Source organism: Lathyrus oleraceus, chromosome 4 (genome assembly GCF_024323335.1).
Source record: "Lathyrus oleraceus cultivar Zhongwan6 chromosome 4, CAAS_Psat_ZW6_1.0, whole genome shotgun sequence".
NCBI lineage: Eukaryota > Viridiplantae > Streptophyta > Magnoliopsida > Fabales > Fabaceae > Lathyrus > Lathyrus oleraceus.
The window spans coordinates 73,452,930-73,469,009 of NC_066582.1; the positions used below are offsets into that span (position 1 = coordinate 73,452,930).

Consider the following 16,080-nt stretch of genomic DNA (forward strand, 5'->3'; position numbering starts at 1 on the left):
AACGGTTTCGCTATCTTCAAGTTTCCTTTTATTAGAAAGAATTTCTTTTAAGAACTTAGCATATGAGGGCATCTGCGTAATAGCTTATGTAAAAGGAATTGTGACGTTTAATTGTTTCAGTAAGTCAACAAATTTTTTAAATTGGCCTGCATCTTTGGTTTTAATAAGCCTTTGAGGGTAAGGGATAGGTGGTTTATAAGGTGGTGGAGGTACATAAGGTTCTCTCTTTTCTACGGTTTCCTTATTACTCTCTTCCTTTTCCTTAGGTTTATTTTCTTCCTCAGTTGACCTTTTAGAGTTTTGGTTTTCAATCCTTGGATCAGGTGGTCCTTCTACCCCTGTTCCACTTCTCAATATGATTGCATGAGCGTGGCTTTTCGGGTTAGGTTGGGGTTGTCCAGGAAATGTACCAGTTGGGGCAGCAGTAGGCGCTTGTTGTTGAGCTACTTGTGATATTTGTGTTTCCAGCATTTTGTTATGGGTAGCCAGGGTATCTACTTTACTTGCTAGTTGTTTAATTTGTTCGCTAGTGTGTACATTCTGGTTTAAGAAATCTTTATTGGTTTGCTGTTGAGAAGCTATGAAGTTCTCCATCATGATTTCCAAGTTGGATTTTCTAGGAACATTATTGTTAGGTGTAGATGGGGTCGGCTTTTGATATCCAAGGGGTACAGTTGGGGATTGATTGGGAGCTTCTCCTGGTGCGTATAAAGCATTATTGCTCTTATATGAAAAATTAGGATGGTTCTTCCTGTTTGAGTTATAGGTATGCGAGTAGGGGTTTCCTTGAGCATAATTCACTTGCTCTGCTTGGATTCCTGTTAGGAGTTGACAATCTGCAGGAGTGTGACCTTGGATTCCACAGACTTCGCAATTTCGAGCTGCGGCAACCACGGTGGCTGGAGGTGATACATTTAAACTTTCAATTTTCTGGGCCAGAGCATCCACTTTTGCATTAACATGATCAAGGCTACTTATCTCGTACATGCCACTTTTCGTTTGAGGTTTTTTTACCATTGTTCGGTCGCTTCCCCACTGATAATGGTTCTGGGCCATGCTCTCGATAAGTTGATAAGCATCGGCATAAGGTTTATCCATAAGCGCACCACCTGCGGCGGCGTTTATTGTTAACCTTGTGTTGTATAAGAGACCATTATAGAAGGTATGAATTACTAACCAGTCCTCTAAACCATGGTGTGGACAAAGTCTCATCATGTCTTTGTATCTTTCCCATGCTTTGAAAAGAGACTCGTTATCTTTCTGTTTAAATCCATTTATCTGGGCTCTCAACATAGCTGTTTTGCTTGGAGGAAAATATCGGGCAAGAAAGACTTTCTTCAACTCATTCCATGTGGTGACTGAGTTGGAAGGAAGAGACTGAAGCCATCTTCTAGCTTTATCTCTTAACGAGAAGGGAAAAAGACGAAGTCGAATCGCCTCTGAAGTGACACCATTAGCTTTAACAGTATCAGCGTATTGGACAAATACGGATAAATGAAGGTTTGGATCCTCGGTAGGATTTCCAGAGAATTGATTATGTTGCACTGCTTGTAACAACGAAGGTTTAAGTTTGAAGTTGTTTGCTTCGATTGCGGGTGGAGCAATACTCGAATGCGGCTCATCTTGCGATGGAGCGGCGTAATCTCGAAGAGCACGAGCTGGTTCTGCTATCTCGGGTATCGGCGAAGGAAGAAGATTTTTGAGGTCGGGCACTTCGATAGGAGGGAGATTGTTTGCAGCACGATACTCTCGAATTCGTCGTAAGACTCAGAGAATTGATTCTGTTGCACTGCTTATAAGTAAAATGGCTCGCCTTATGAGCGAGTATGTGGCATACAAATCAACGAAAACAAGAAAAAAATTGCCTTAGTCTCTACAACGTAACAGAAGGGTTACGATATCGACTAAAGAAAAGTCCCCGGCAACGGCGCCAAAAACTTGATCGCGACTTTATGAGTCGATTGGGGTACTGACTGCAAGTGCACAGTCTTATCGCATAGTTTTAAAAGATATCGATCCCACAGGGACTTATGAATCGATATACCGTTTTCTAAGGTTACTTCGTAAAGCGAAGGCGGATAATACTTTGATGATTTGGGGGGAAAATAAAACTAAAATAAGATCTAGATTAAATATCAATTAAGCGGATATCGGTATGTAGTTCGTCGTAATTAAGGAATCAAATCTTCGTTGGTTTCTTGGTTTTAAAATAAATCTTTTCAGTAGACACTATTGATTAAAAGTCTTATCTCAAACTCTCGCTCTGTTGAATAGACTATGATTTTATATTAACGTAGCTGTCACTTATTAGTTAAGTCCAAAATCACTTTTTGGAAACAATAGAATCTATAGAAACTCTTTTTATTAAAATAATAACCGTTTAAACACCCTCGTCTCAAACTCTCGCTCTATTGACTTAGATTATATAATTAAACTTAAATGCTTAACTCTCGTCCTCACATTTAACCTTTAAAAATACTTTTTGAAAATGATTAGAATTTAATTAATTCTAAAAATTGCTTTCGCCCTGATTTAAAATTAATGTCCAATTTACACTGTCCAGTTAAAAACTCAAACCGTCGTTCTATTGATTTTAACCTCTTTATGTCTTTTACTCTCGTACAAAAAACCTTGGTATTAACTCTGTAAATTGAGACCATAAAAAGAGTGACTTTATTTTTAAATACAATTATACCAACTTAGTTTTGATTCCTTCATTCTGCTTACTTTACATACCGATATCTAAATTAATTAGCCGGACATGCTAAGCAGGTCTAAACATAAACAATTATCATGCTTAAATAAAACCATATCAGGCAAACAATATAAATAAACAGTAATGCAGAGCATATATAAATTAAAGCAACAAATTAAAGAACCTGAATAATTAATAGGAATCTTGATTGTTCTCTAACTTCGATGTTTGAACACTCCACCACAGACCGGTTGGATTTGTTCTTCACAATCTTCGATCAGACAGTAAAATAAAGGCGAAGGAATAAAATACTATGGTCTAACGTAAGGTTAGACCCAGTAAAAGATACACAATAATTTCCGGTGTAGAAACTATTGTGTGAAAAATTAATTAAGTGCTCTGAAAATTGACTGGCAAAGAAAAGGAAATAAAAATTGCTAATAATAGAAAGCTGTAGAAAATTAATGTTGTAAATGCTTGCACGGTGGAAAAAGAAGCAAGACCGAGAGAGCTGTAGGGTTGGATCCAAGCAACTATTTATATTAATCCATTTTGTAACCGTTTCCAAAAGTGTCTTCCGTAAGTAACTTGCACGCTTCAACGAGTCAAGCGGAGGAATAGGCTTCAACGTGCCTCTGTTGCGCGTTAAAAGCCAAAAATATAGGAGTGGGGTGTGACGTTCGTCACACCATGTGTTACGCTCGTAACACAAAGTAGCAGGGCGTGACGCTCGTCACACCTTGTGTGGCGGTCGTCACAGCTTCAACGCTTCTGGCTGATAATTATGGGCTGGGCTTTAGTGGAGTTTGCTTTCATCCTCTTTTTCACCCCCTTTTCTTCCTTTTTCACTTATGCTTCAAATAAGTTACCTGAGACAAATAGAAGGAAAATACCAAGTAATATCGAATAAAATGAAATAAATCGAAACAAATAATAATATAATTTAATTAAATTGAGTCCAAAAATGTGATATTATTTCATGTTATAAATAATTCTCCTCCCTACAGACCTAAGATGAATAGGGTTGTTGAAGCTGCAAACAAGAACATCAAGAAGATTATTCAAAAGATGGTTGTAACATATAAGGATTGGCATGAGATGCTTCCATTTACTTTGCACGGTTGTCGTACATCCATCTGCACTTCAACAAGGGCAACCCCTTTCTCTCTTGTATATGGTATGGAATTAGTGCTCCCCGTAGAGGTTGAGATTCCTTCATTACGTGTGCTCATGGAAGCCAAGTTGACTGAGGCTGAATGGTGTCAAACCAGGTATGATCAGTTGAGTTTAACCGAAGAGAAGAGATTGACTACCATGTGTTATGGTCAATTATATCAGCAGAGGATGAAGAAAGCTTTTGATAAGAAGGTCAGACCTCGCGTGTTTAGAGAAGGTGACCTTGTGCTCAAGAAGATTTTATCATTCAAACCAGACTCTAGGGGAAAATGCACTCTTAATTATGAAGGTCTATATGTTGTTAAGAGAGCCTTTTTAGGCGGTGCTTTGACTCTTACAACTTGTAGCGGTGTATTCGTCGCTATATGATCTATTGGTTAAATCATAAGCAAAGTATACAATGAATATAGAGTCGCCACCGCACTTTTATTTATCCTAAGGACTGGCTAAAAAGCGAACAAAAGCCTAAGAAGTTTTACACGTAGAAAACCAATAAAAAGATCAGAGATCGGGGTAAGGGGTAAATTACGCAATGGGAAGGTGTTAGGCACCCATCACGTCCTAGGTACTCCTAGGGAGCCCTTTTCACACTTTGTTGTTTGAAAATTATTATTTGTCATGACATAAGTATTGTGCAAACATGATTGGGATGATGAGAAAAGAATGTACAAATTAATTATTTTTGTGTTTGGATGGATAACCATTGCCTACGTACCTTTACAGGATCAAAACCTCGTAGTTCGGCTAAAAACTTCCAAAAGTTAGTGGATTCAATTTTAAAACACAAGCTTAAAGGTCTTACGTTACCCACGGGAGAAAACTCAACCTTAAGAAACAACAAGTCCACCATGTGAGAAAAGCTTCAACTTGCTAGAGAGGGGTTAACCCTATAATAAGCAAGGAAGACTTACAATTCAATCAACTAAGGACAAATAGGTGAGATTAATATCAACCAACTAGGGTAAATCAAACCTATAGCTAATGTATGAAAACTTAACAAACATGGACAAAGCCACAAAATCATTTGAATAGGTGAAGTTAATTGATTTGGATTATCTACAAAGGGTCAAAGTATGATTAAAGTCAATTCAAAATGAAGTATTTGCAAAAATGAAGTTTGGAAAATCATGGACTTAAGGTCCAAGTTTCTAATTTGGAAAGAGGTGAGAATGTTTGCACAACACTTATTTCAAGTTTTTAAAAGTATGTGTGAAAAGGTAGGACACAATGGGATGAATGGATAATGGTGGAATGTAAAACTTCTTAGAAGGGTCCACCTCTTGAAATCATATATAAGATGCTTCAAGTGGGTCCTTAGGAATAGGCTACCAATGAGCAATAATCTGAACATGGTAACAGATGAAAGTAAATAAAAGCGGATACTGGATGCCACTCAATGGTCTTATACCTGTCTCCTAAAACAAGTAAGGATATCAGAAGCCACTCTATGGACTTACACTAATCTCCATCAAAATAAAACAAAAAAACAAAACAGGGAAGTCAACTGCCAATCTATCTGGACTTATGTTAACCTCCACAGTATGATCCTAGGAATACAAATGCCACATCACAGGGACTTACAATGAATCCTCACATACAACAACAATGCTCAAACAAAGAGCAAAGAAGATATGAGTGACCAATGAGGTCTTACACTCTATCTCTTCCATGTCATAGGAACAAAAGCCAATCAATATGTACTTACAAATGTCCTCAATGGGAAAACAACAATGTCACAAGGACAAAAGAACTGATCATGCACTAATGGCAAACAAAGTTGATAAATGCACAATGGCAATCAAGTAATCATGTATAAATGAATCAAGTAATCAATCACATAAATTCAAGTAGCACACACTATAACCATTCAATGAGGCTCAATCAAAGGGTTTGACTATGAAAGTCCACTGTAAGAGGTAAGTGTCGCTCTTAACCTTGCCATTGAGGGGCTAAGGTGAAGCAGATGAAAGGATATGAGGGGTGTACCTCATTGCTTCTATCTCAAGTCCGAGAGAGCATGTAAATATAAGAATGTGGGGGAGTTCAGAAAGATGGAACTCTTTCCCCGATTGAAGACTCTATAGATCTTGGGTTTGGATCTCAATGCTACAACCATGTAATGGGAGCAAGGAGAAGACTCACAGAATAGTGGGAGATAGGCTACATATCTCTTATATCCACCAATGGCCTCTAATGAGGACTTTTCCTGCTTGGGACAAACATAAACAATCACAAACATTGCCTCTTAAGGAGGACTTCAGACAGTTTGCCCGGCCAAATAACAGGTCGGGTCTCTAGACTACATGAAGAATAGGGAGTCTACCTCAATGCAAATTTCTATTTAAGCAAAGCAATGCAAGTTCTTAAGAGAACTGAGCAACTAGGGGTACCTGAAATCAGTCAAATATAATCAGCATCCCAACATAAACAAAACAACAACAATAAGAATCAATCAACAATCAAACAATGATGTGCATAGCACCAAGTCCATGTGAACCAAGTACCCTACAACACAAACAAATTAGTATACAATGATCAAAGTAAACAACTCAATTATGAATCATCCTCCTTAAGGCATTAGCTTTTTAACCTGAAAAGTCAAAGTCAAGCTCAAATATAAGTAACAAGACCACTAGGCCAAGCCTAGGGTCCAAAGGAGGGAAAAATCTTAAAACAGCAAGTAAAACATGATCAAAGTCAAGATAATTCAAATAAGAAGAGATCCCAAGTGGTCTCACATCCAAACTATGCACTAATTTCATTTTATGCACAAATTAAGACAAAGTGATCAAAGTTGAATCACATATGGACAACCAGAATGATTTCGATCAAAAAAATATCAGAACAACTCAATAAATCCCACAAAAATTATATCCTAAACAGAGGACACTCAACAAGCTACATATCAATTTTCATGCAATTTGGATAAAAGGAACTCTGGAAATTAAATCAACATGTTAAGGCATGCAAAAACACAACCAAATTAGATCACAAATCACATGTCAACTTCAATAAATTGTAAAACAGTGATATCACATGGGAAATTAATGGGACTAAAGCCAAAGTGAAGCTTAATATGTCAGGAAACACTCCACTAAATTTCACATTCATAGGATTAGGGATGGGCATTTAATGACACATGTGAAGTTTGTTACACAAGAAATAACCCAAAGATGCTAAACAGCAATCAAAAATCCACATTAATTAGAAAATGGATCAATTATATTTGCAAAATTTCATGTTGAAAGTTAACATACATATTGTCTCTCATGCAAAAAATCAGAGCCATAGGCCTAGGGAAAGCATGAAAAAATAATTCATAAACTCAGCATATCAAAGTGTGACACATATTGTCACACTCAAAAAGAATTAATCACATCTAACAAACCAGAGGTCCAAAAATCACAAATGATGCATCAAAATCTCCAGGCATGAATTAAGAATCAACATATAAATTTTCATCCAATTTGGAGCATGCATGATTATTTCACATCAAAAATGGCAAAATGTGTCAAAAATACATACATATCAAACAACCCTAGGTCAAACCTAATTTTTCATCAAGCACAACTTTGAAATTTATACTCATTAAATTCTAGAGAGAAAATGGAATCCATGGAAAAAATCCTCACATTTTTCTGATCATTAAATAATTTTTTATGAATTTTTTTAATGTGTTGGTGATTTTTAAAATAATTATTTGAATTATATCAATTAATTAAGTGTTTTCAGTGGCAAATTTGTAATTATCTCGTCCAGGTCCAAAACTCAGTCGTTTCAATTATTGAGATGGAGCGTGCTGGTTGGCTGAAGCTGGGCGCGCAAACACGATTCAAACGCGGCAATGCAATACGATGGATCAAAACAAAGAAAAATCCAGAAATTCATCATCATCTTCGCCAATTTTCCAGAATTAGGATGAACACGAAGAACACTCAATCTCAACTAAAATTCACAAACTCATATCCGTTGGAAAGGTCTAACCGAGTAGAACACGAATATCCTAGTGAAATCGTCCAGAACTTCATGTATGGAGCGAATCGAGCGAAAGAAAATCTTGCATCTAAACTTTGATCTTAGATTTCTCTCTCAAGACCTAACGATTTTCAATTCTACAAATTGCTACGTGATCTACAAGCTATGCTCTACAATAACCACAACATGATTTTGAGAATGGTGATAATCGAATCCAAACCTTCTTGATGTGCAGTACCGGAATCCGCGAGTTTCAAGCTTGAAATGATGAAAACAGAAGCGGCATAAGCTCTAAGGAGATGAATGATAGTGAAGGTCCAGCTCGAGAGTGCTTAGATCAGTGCCATTTCCCAACTGCCATTGGAGGATGAACTTTGCTTTGGTGTGGATCCTGATGCGATTTGCTCCAAATCTCCTTCAACAGAATTGCAACAACACCTGCACAGGGAGGATCAAGAGAGCAAACACGAAACAATAGAGGAAATCTTGGTGAATTTTGAAAAAATATGAAGATCCAAAATGGAAGCAAATGAGAGAATTCTTGATTTTTTGGTGTTTGGATCTGGAAAAAATGATTAGTCCTCTCTGATTCTGTTAGAATTAAGCTTATATATGATGCTCTTAATCCAAACCATAATCAAGATTAGCAAAAAAAAGGTGATTAGCAAAATGAGCTTATGTGTATAGTTTGGCCTTTTTTCCCTTGGATGGTTTTGATCAATGGAACAGTGATTTTTCACCTCAAGCAAACCATAAATATCATTTGGAAGCTATTGGAATTGATCCCATGTCCATTGAATGTATATTTCTCAATTTCACTATGTGATGGCTCATGTGTTCATTTTCAAGTCCATTTCAAAAGCCAATTTCCAAACCATGAAGCCTTAGCATGTTATGAATATTCCAACAAGTTTCAAATGCCGTTTATGAAGTGTTGCAAAAATCCCGACTCAAAAATTCCAATTATTTCACAAGTTGGACAATTTTGCCCCTGGTTCATTTAACTGTCCAGTTGAAATTTGACTTTTTGCATTGACCTTTTTTGAAGAAATCCAACTATGCACCATGAAAGTACATGTCAAATGGAGTTTGTGCATATAAAGAACATCCAATTTGGACACCCCATGCGGAAGTTATGCCCTTCTGATTATGGGTCATTTTTGAAATTCACTGGACCATAACTTGACAACCATACATGGGATTTTCAAGTTCTTGGACTTTTTGGAATGGTGAGGACAAGATCTTCAACTTTCATGTTGGACAAATTTTGATTTGAAGCTTGTATGATGAAGTAATTTTGAGGAGAAAAAGTTTCCATTTTGGGCAGGTGAGAATTACAGATCATTTCCATTTTGGGAAACTTTTTGTCTGACTTCAAATCCTTCAATCCTTGATCTTTGAAATATCAAATGAGACTTGTAATGACATGAATGAGGTCTTTCTAACCATCTCACACCCTCCAATCCCTGATTAAACGCACAGTTGACCACAGTTGACTTTTGTTGACTTTTCTTGACTTTTCTTGACTGGGCCATGTTCTGATGAATTCCAAGCCTCTTTCTCTTGAGATCTTGATTCCAAATGATATCACAAGTTATAGGAACTCTTTATGAATGATCATGGTGTCCAAATTCTTCAAGAATGGCCACCATCTATTGCTCAAGGCCTGATTTGACTATTTTGACCTGGCTAGCTTCATCTGCAAGCAACATGGTTAGATGACAATACTTTTGTACTTTTGGTTAGTAAACATATGAAAAGCAATGATATACAAATGCTATACATGCTTGGTGATCAAGAACCACACTCACAAGGTATCCCACCCACTAAGAAGGAAGCTAGGGTATGCAATGATCCTTGAGGCCATGATATGATATGATATGGGCCATGAGGGATCTTAGGGCCAAAATTGGGGTCTTACAGATGCCCCTATTTAAGGTCATTCTAGCCGGAGAAGTGAAGTTTAGAAATCTTCATCTCGACGCGGTAGAATGGGCTTAAATAATAGTGATGAGACAAATTTTGGTCCCTAAGAGACCTCATGATGCAGATGTATGCATGCAAAAGCAAATTCTGTGGGGAATATGGTTCACACAGAAGGAACGACGATCCATCGGAGTAATACACTCACCAGGAACAGAGAATCTAATAACAAGACTCTTATTGGGACTCTATTAGGGGATAATAAGAAAAAGGATGCGTGAGCAGGACACGACTTTGATTAGGGAAAACAAAACTGACACAGCGTGAACTAAGGCACGACTCCGAGTGGGGATACAGACATCGGACTGGAGAGCTTGCTGGGGAAGCAAAGGACTCACACCGGGGGAATAAAGAATTCCAAAGGAAAATAAATCCATTGGAATGACATAAGCTGACTCAACTATCCAGAAAGGATACTTCGGATAAAAATCCGGACTCGGACCAGGAAAAGATTCACAAAGAACCTCCCTGCCGGGAAATGCATATACTGGGGAATAAACACCCATATAGCAAAGGGGTAAAAATCACCAAAGGAAACTCCACAGGGGAAGGTCTAACAATGAGACTCTCCTGGGAAAAGCAACAAGAAATGAGGTGTCACCGGTATAAGGGTAACAAACTCAGGAAGAATGAATATCTAAGACCGGTATAAGGGTGAGAGATATCAATCAACCAACATCTGAGAAAGACCAACAGAGGGTATAATACTCAGGAAAATCGGACTCCACAAGGGACCAAGGTCATAATAGGGAGTAGAAAGGAAGGAACACCAGGGATACCGAGGTATATAATAGGTGACCGACCGAAACAGTGAATTGGTATATATGCTAAGACACTCATCATCCGAAAGGAGGGCTTGAAAAAGCAAAATCGACTTACAGGATGGAACATTCGAATCCACAACGGGAAAACGAACCTTACTCAACTGGGGACACAAACCCAAAGAGTACATGAGATATAATATCCATTACCGGCAGACCGTGGATAAGATACTCACATGAGACATATTATCTATTACCGTCAGAACGTAGATAATAAACTCGCATGGTAAGAAACACCAGAGATACCGAAGTATATAATAGGTGATCTACCGAAAACGTGAATTGGTATATATGCCAAAACACACATCCGAAACACAAACTGGTTAAAGGATGAATATTCGATTCTACAAAGAATACGAATCTTGCTCAGTTGGGGAAAATCAACAAAGGATTCCAACTAAAAAGCGCATGAGACACATTATTCATTACCGGCAGACCGTGAATAATATACTCGAAAGGAAAAGACACCAGAGATACCGAAGTATATAATAGGTGACTAACCAAAAAGAGAGACAATCGTTACCAAGCATCCGGGTAAACGAGAGACAACTCAAAGAGATAAATTGCAAGCATTCGGCAATCATCCAACAACAAGGAAGAATATTCGACTCCGCAAAGGGAAATAACGAATCTTACTCGACCAGGGAAACACAAAAGGCTTCAACCGAAGAGTGCATGAGATATATTATCCATTACCGGCAGACCGTGAATAATACACTCGCATGGAAGATTATCCACAACCGGTATGAGGGTTAATGAAGGATAAATCGTCCGAAAAGAGAGGCATCGGGATACCAAACAGGCATATAATGATGACCAATCACAGAGAGTAACAACATTACCAACAAAACGGGTAAATGAAAGAAGACTGGGGATTAATTGCAAGCATCCGGCAATTATCCACAAAAGCTGGGAATACATTGACAAACAATCAATGATCCGGGGAACAAATCACTAGCAAACGGTGAAAAGACCCATTGGCGACTTCAAAAAGGATAACATTGCAAGCATCCGACAATGATCCAGAAGACTGCTGGGAATACAAGTGCTTACTCAAGAGCAACTACCCAAAGCAGGAAGGAATATCAACATCGAATATCGAATGAAGATAACCACAAAGAGAGAAATTAGGGTTTATATCTACCGAATACGGGGCAGAAGACCAAAAATCTGGCTGAGAAAACAAGGGGTTTAACAATACCGACTACTGGGTAAGAAACCAAAGACTCAGCTGAGGATAAAATTGCTAGCAACCGGCAATTATCCATATGTATCATAAGATACCACTCCGCTGGAGAGAAAAATCACAGCGACATAGGATTTACAACTACCGAATACGGGGTAGAAGACCACAAACTCCACTGGGGATACCAATCACCACAGGGAACAGAACTCTGGTAGGGATAACACCACAACAACAGAAGATCCACCATCAGCCAAACCGAACCACAAAGGTTACCGCTGCTAGGGGAAAAGAGATAGGACTTACGACTACCGGATACGGGGTAGAAGCCATACTCTGGTGGGAATAACCACAAATTAGGGTTTACATCTACCGAATACGGGGTAGAAAACCAAAAACTCTGCGTGGGGATAGAATAAATCACGAATCCGCACGAGAAACCAAAAATGAGGTGTATAGCAAACCATGAACTGCTGGAGAGCAGGGAATTAGGATTTACGACTACCGACTATCAGGTAGAAAACCAACAACTCTGGCTGGGGAATAAAAGGTGTATAACCACAAATTCCGCCAAGAAAGCCAGGAGAAAATAGGACTTACAACTACCGGTATAAGGGTAGAGGCCAAAATCGACTCTTGCGGAGGAATGAAAGGTATATAACCACAAGTTCCGCCAAGAGGAAAGGAACAATAGGACTTACAACTACCGGTATAAGGGTAGAGGCCCGAAAACTCCGCTGGGGAACAACCCACTGGGAAGCACGATATAGTTGACAAAACGCCAATTCGGGAATATTCCGAAAAGACAGACCGAATCAAGACACGTCCTATGAGGATATAACTCAATAGGAAAACTCCATCCCAATATATATGCTGGGAGGAAACGGAAGAAACCGTCATCCACGAGGGTATATCTCAGTGGGGAACCGCAGAAGGAAAGACAGACACTTTCTGCTTATGGGCTGACTCTATATGGAGAGATTTAACACCCGACATCTGCTTAGGAAGATCTATAAAGATCTATATCACCATAGCAGGGAATAACAAACAAGGGATATATGACGAAAATGCAACATGAGTATCTGAATGTTTCATGAATATGCATGAATATGCGTGATTTATGTTTGATGAATGCGGACAAAACAGACATTTCTAACACAACAGTCCAGGAATCAAACGTCCGGTATTACACTTCCAGGGGAAAACCAACTGGAAAGCCAATTCTGCTGGAGATCTACATGCTATAAAGCAAAGATCTGCGAGTACTGCTGGGGAGCAGAAGCAAAAGAATCAGAGATATCTGGAGAATACCAAATCTGAGCAATGGATCAGCGATCATCCCAACTGGGGCACAGAAAGTCGCAACAGGCAAAGAGCCACAAAGACAAATCTGTTGGCGAACAAGAGAATCTCAAAGTCCTGCAGGGGATCCTAGCAAACACTGCTATGGAAACGGATCCAACATAACTCCATTGGGGAACAACCCACTGAGGGAGCAAAGGTCACCCGGATAGAGTTTGGCTGCACCAACAACTCTACTGGGGATATCATCAACTACTCTTTTGGGGAACAACCCACCGAGGAAGGAAAACACCAAACAAGTAGATTCTGCAACAAACCACTCTACTCGGGGCGAACACACATCTGATGGATCACATCAGTAGATTCTGCAACAAAATCCGCTCTACTGAGGATCGAAGAGTAATCAGGAAATCAGTATAATCTCTGGATGACGGAGCTATCAACCGACCATACCGGGGATTGAAGGAGGTTCAACAGGCAATACTGCCACAACAACCGCTCTGCAGACAAATGCTGGAGAAAGTGGGTGAAAATACTGGGATATCGACCCAATCAACCACTGAGTAGGAAAATAAATCCTGCTCTGATGAGGAGATCAACCATTCTGATAGAGCGAAAGTAAGCACTCAGCTCTCGACTGCGCTGGGGATGAGTGACAACAACTCTGCTCGCGACTTCGATGGGGATATCAATAACTGCCCTGCTCGTGACTGTGCCGAGGAGACAAATAAAGTCTGGGCATAGCGACCCACTGGAGGAAGTGACAGGGCACCAGGATGACAAACCATCGATCGCCGAATCTTCCACAAGGAAAACACCCATGCTGGGGAAAACTGCTGTTGGAGAAAACTGAGTCTTCAACAACGCTCTGCTTGGGGGACAACCCCACCAACAACTCGACTTGAGATTATACTGGCAACTCTCTTGGGGAGAAATACGGGATACGGGGATATCAACCCACTAACCACAAATTCTCTGAACGACTGAGCAATCAAGCCGGGGAGAGACTACTGCTGGAGAACATACTGAGTCTTCAATACACCATTCTGCTTCGGGGAGTCAAAATCCACAGAAGCTCTGCTTAGGGAACAACCCCAACAACCAAATCTCTACTTGGGGGACAACCCCAACAACCAAATCTGGAGAAGAAGGATACAAACCAAACCAGGAGTATGAACAAATGTCTTTCCTGTTGGAAACCATGCCACCTTTGGGAGAGCACTGAGAAATTCTTTGAGTATCCTTTTATCATTGTGAATGTTCACTTTGTTTAAAACAATAATTTTGAAAAATTTTGTTTTTAAAACAATGATATTTTTATCAATTAAAACATGCAAAACATTTGTTGAATTGAAACAAATAAGAGTGCAAATAATTGGATAAAAGCTCAAATTTATTTGATGGAATGGTAGTCTGCAAATGGCAAGACTCCATAGATCTGTACAAATTTGAAATCAGTGATATATATTGGAAGAGGGCTACATTGAACATAATGATCCTTTCTCTACCAATTTGAATCTCGATGTATTCGAAGCTTTAGTTGACGACGAATCGAGAATCCTCTGACGAAAAGACAGCTGGTGAAACAGAAAGTCTTGTCAGGATGCAGTTACTTGCCTGATCCCTAATTTTTGCCTAGATTGCCCCAGGGTGAGGTACTCAATCTAGCGGGATGCAAACATATCCTTTTTTCAAGTCTCTAATTTTTGCCTGGATTACCCTTGCGGGTTCTCCACCGAGACGCTCATTTTTGCCTAAGCCGCCCTTTCGGGTTTTCAACTTAGCGAGCTATTCTGTTTTTCATTTGCATATACTTTTTTTTTAGGCAAAGTATCTCTTAACTGCATCTGAATTCACAGGACGAGTGAAATCCTCCCCATCCATTGTTGTAAGCATCAAAGCTCCGCCTGAAAAGGCTCTCTTAACAACATATGGACCCTCGTAGTTTGGAGTCCACTTGCCCCTGTAATCGGGTACGAAAGACAAAACTTTCTTGAGCACGAGGTCACCTTCCCGGAACACACGAGGCTTGACCTTCTTATCGAATGATTTCTTCATTCTCTGCTGATACAACTGACCATGACACATGGCGGTTAATCTCTTCTCTTCAATCAAATTCAGTTGGTCATAACGACTCTGAACCCATTCAGCATCAGTCAACTTGGCCTCCATCAAGACTCTCATTGACGGGATCTCCACCTCTACTGGGAGAACGGCCTCCATACCATAAACAAGAGAAAAAGGGGTTGCCCCTGTTGAAGTGCGTACAGATGTACGATATCCATGCAAAGCAAATGGCAGCATCTCATGCCAATCTTTGCACGTAACAGTCATCTTCTGGATAATCTTCTTGATATTCTTATTAGCAGCTTCAACAGCCCCATTCATCTTAGGTCTATAGGGAGAGGAATTATGGTGTGCAATCTTGAATTCAGCGCACAACTCATCCATCATCTTATTATTCAGATTAGATCCATTATCAGTAATGATCCTCTCTGGCACACCATAACGGCAAATCAGCTGGTTCTTGATAAACTTCACAACCACCTGTCTGGTCACATTCGCATATGAAGCGGCTTCAACCCATTTGGTGAAGTAGTCGATTGCTACGAGAATAAATCTGTGTCCGTTGGACGCTTTCGGCTCAATCATGCCGATCATGTCAATTCCCCACATAGAGAAAGGCCACGGTGATGAAATCACATTCAGGAGTGTCGGAGGAATATGAATCTTATCCGCATAAATTTGACACTTGTGGCATTTCTTCACATATTTGCAACAGTCAGACTCCATTGTCAGCCAATAGTAGCCTGCTCTCAACATCTTCTTAGCCATAGCATGTCCATTGGAATGAGTACCAAATGAACCCTCATGGACCTCAGTCATCAATAGGTTTGCTTCGTGTCTATCCACGCATCTGAGCAAAACCATATCGAAATTTCTCT

General features: G+C 39.5%; 1 non-coding gene across 1 annotated transcript; it reads left to right on the forward strand.

The window, feature by feature from the left end:
* The first annotated feature begins 1,186 nt into the window (after positions 1-1,186).
* LOC127077026 (small nucleolar RNA R71) lies at positions 1,187-1,293 on the forward strand. Its single transcript, XR_007787015.1, has one exon. It is a non-coding gene; the product is annotated as a small nucleolar RNA R71 (small nucleolar RNA).
* The last annotated feature ends 14,787 nt before the right edge of the window (positions 1,294-16,080 follow it).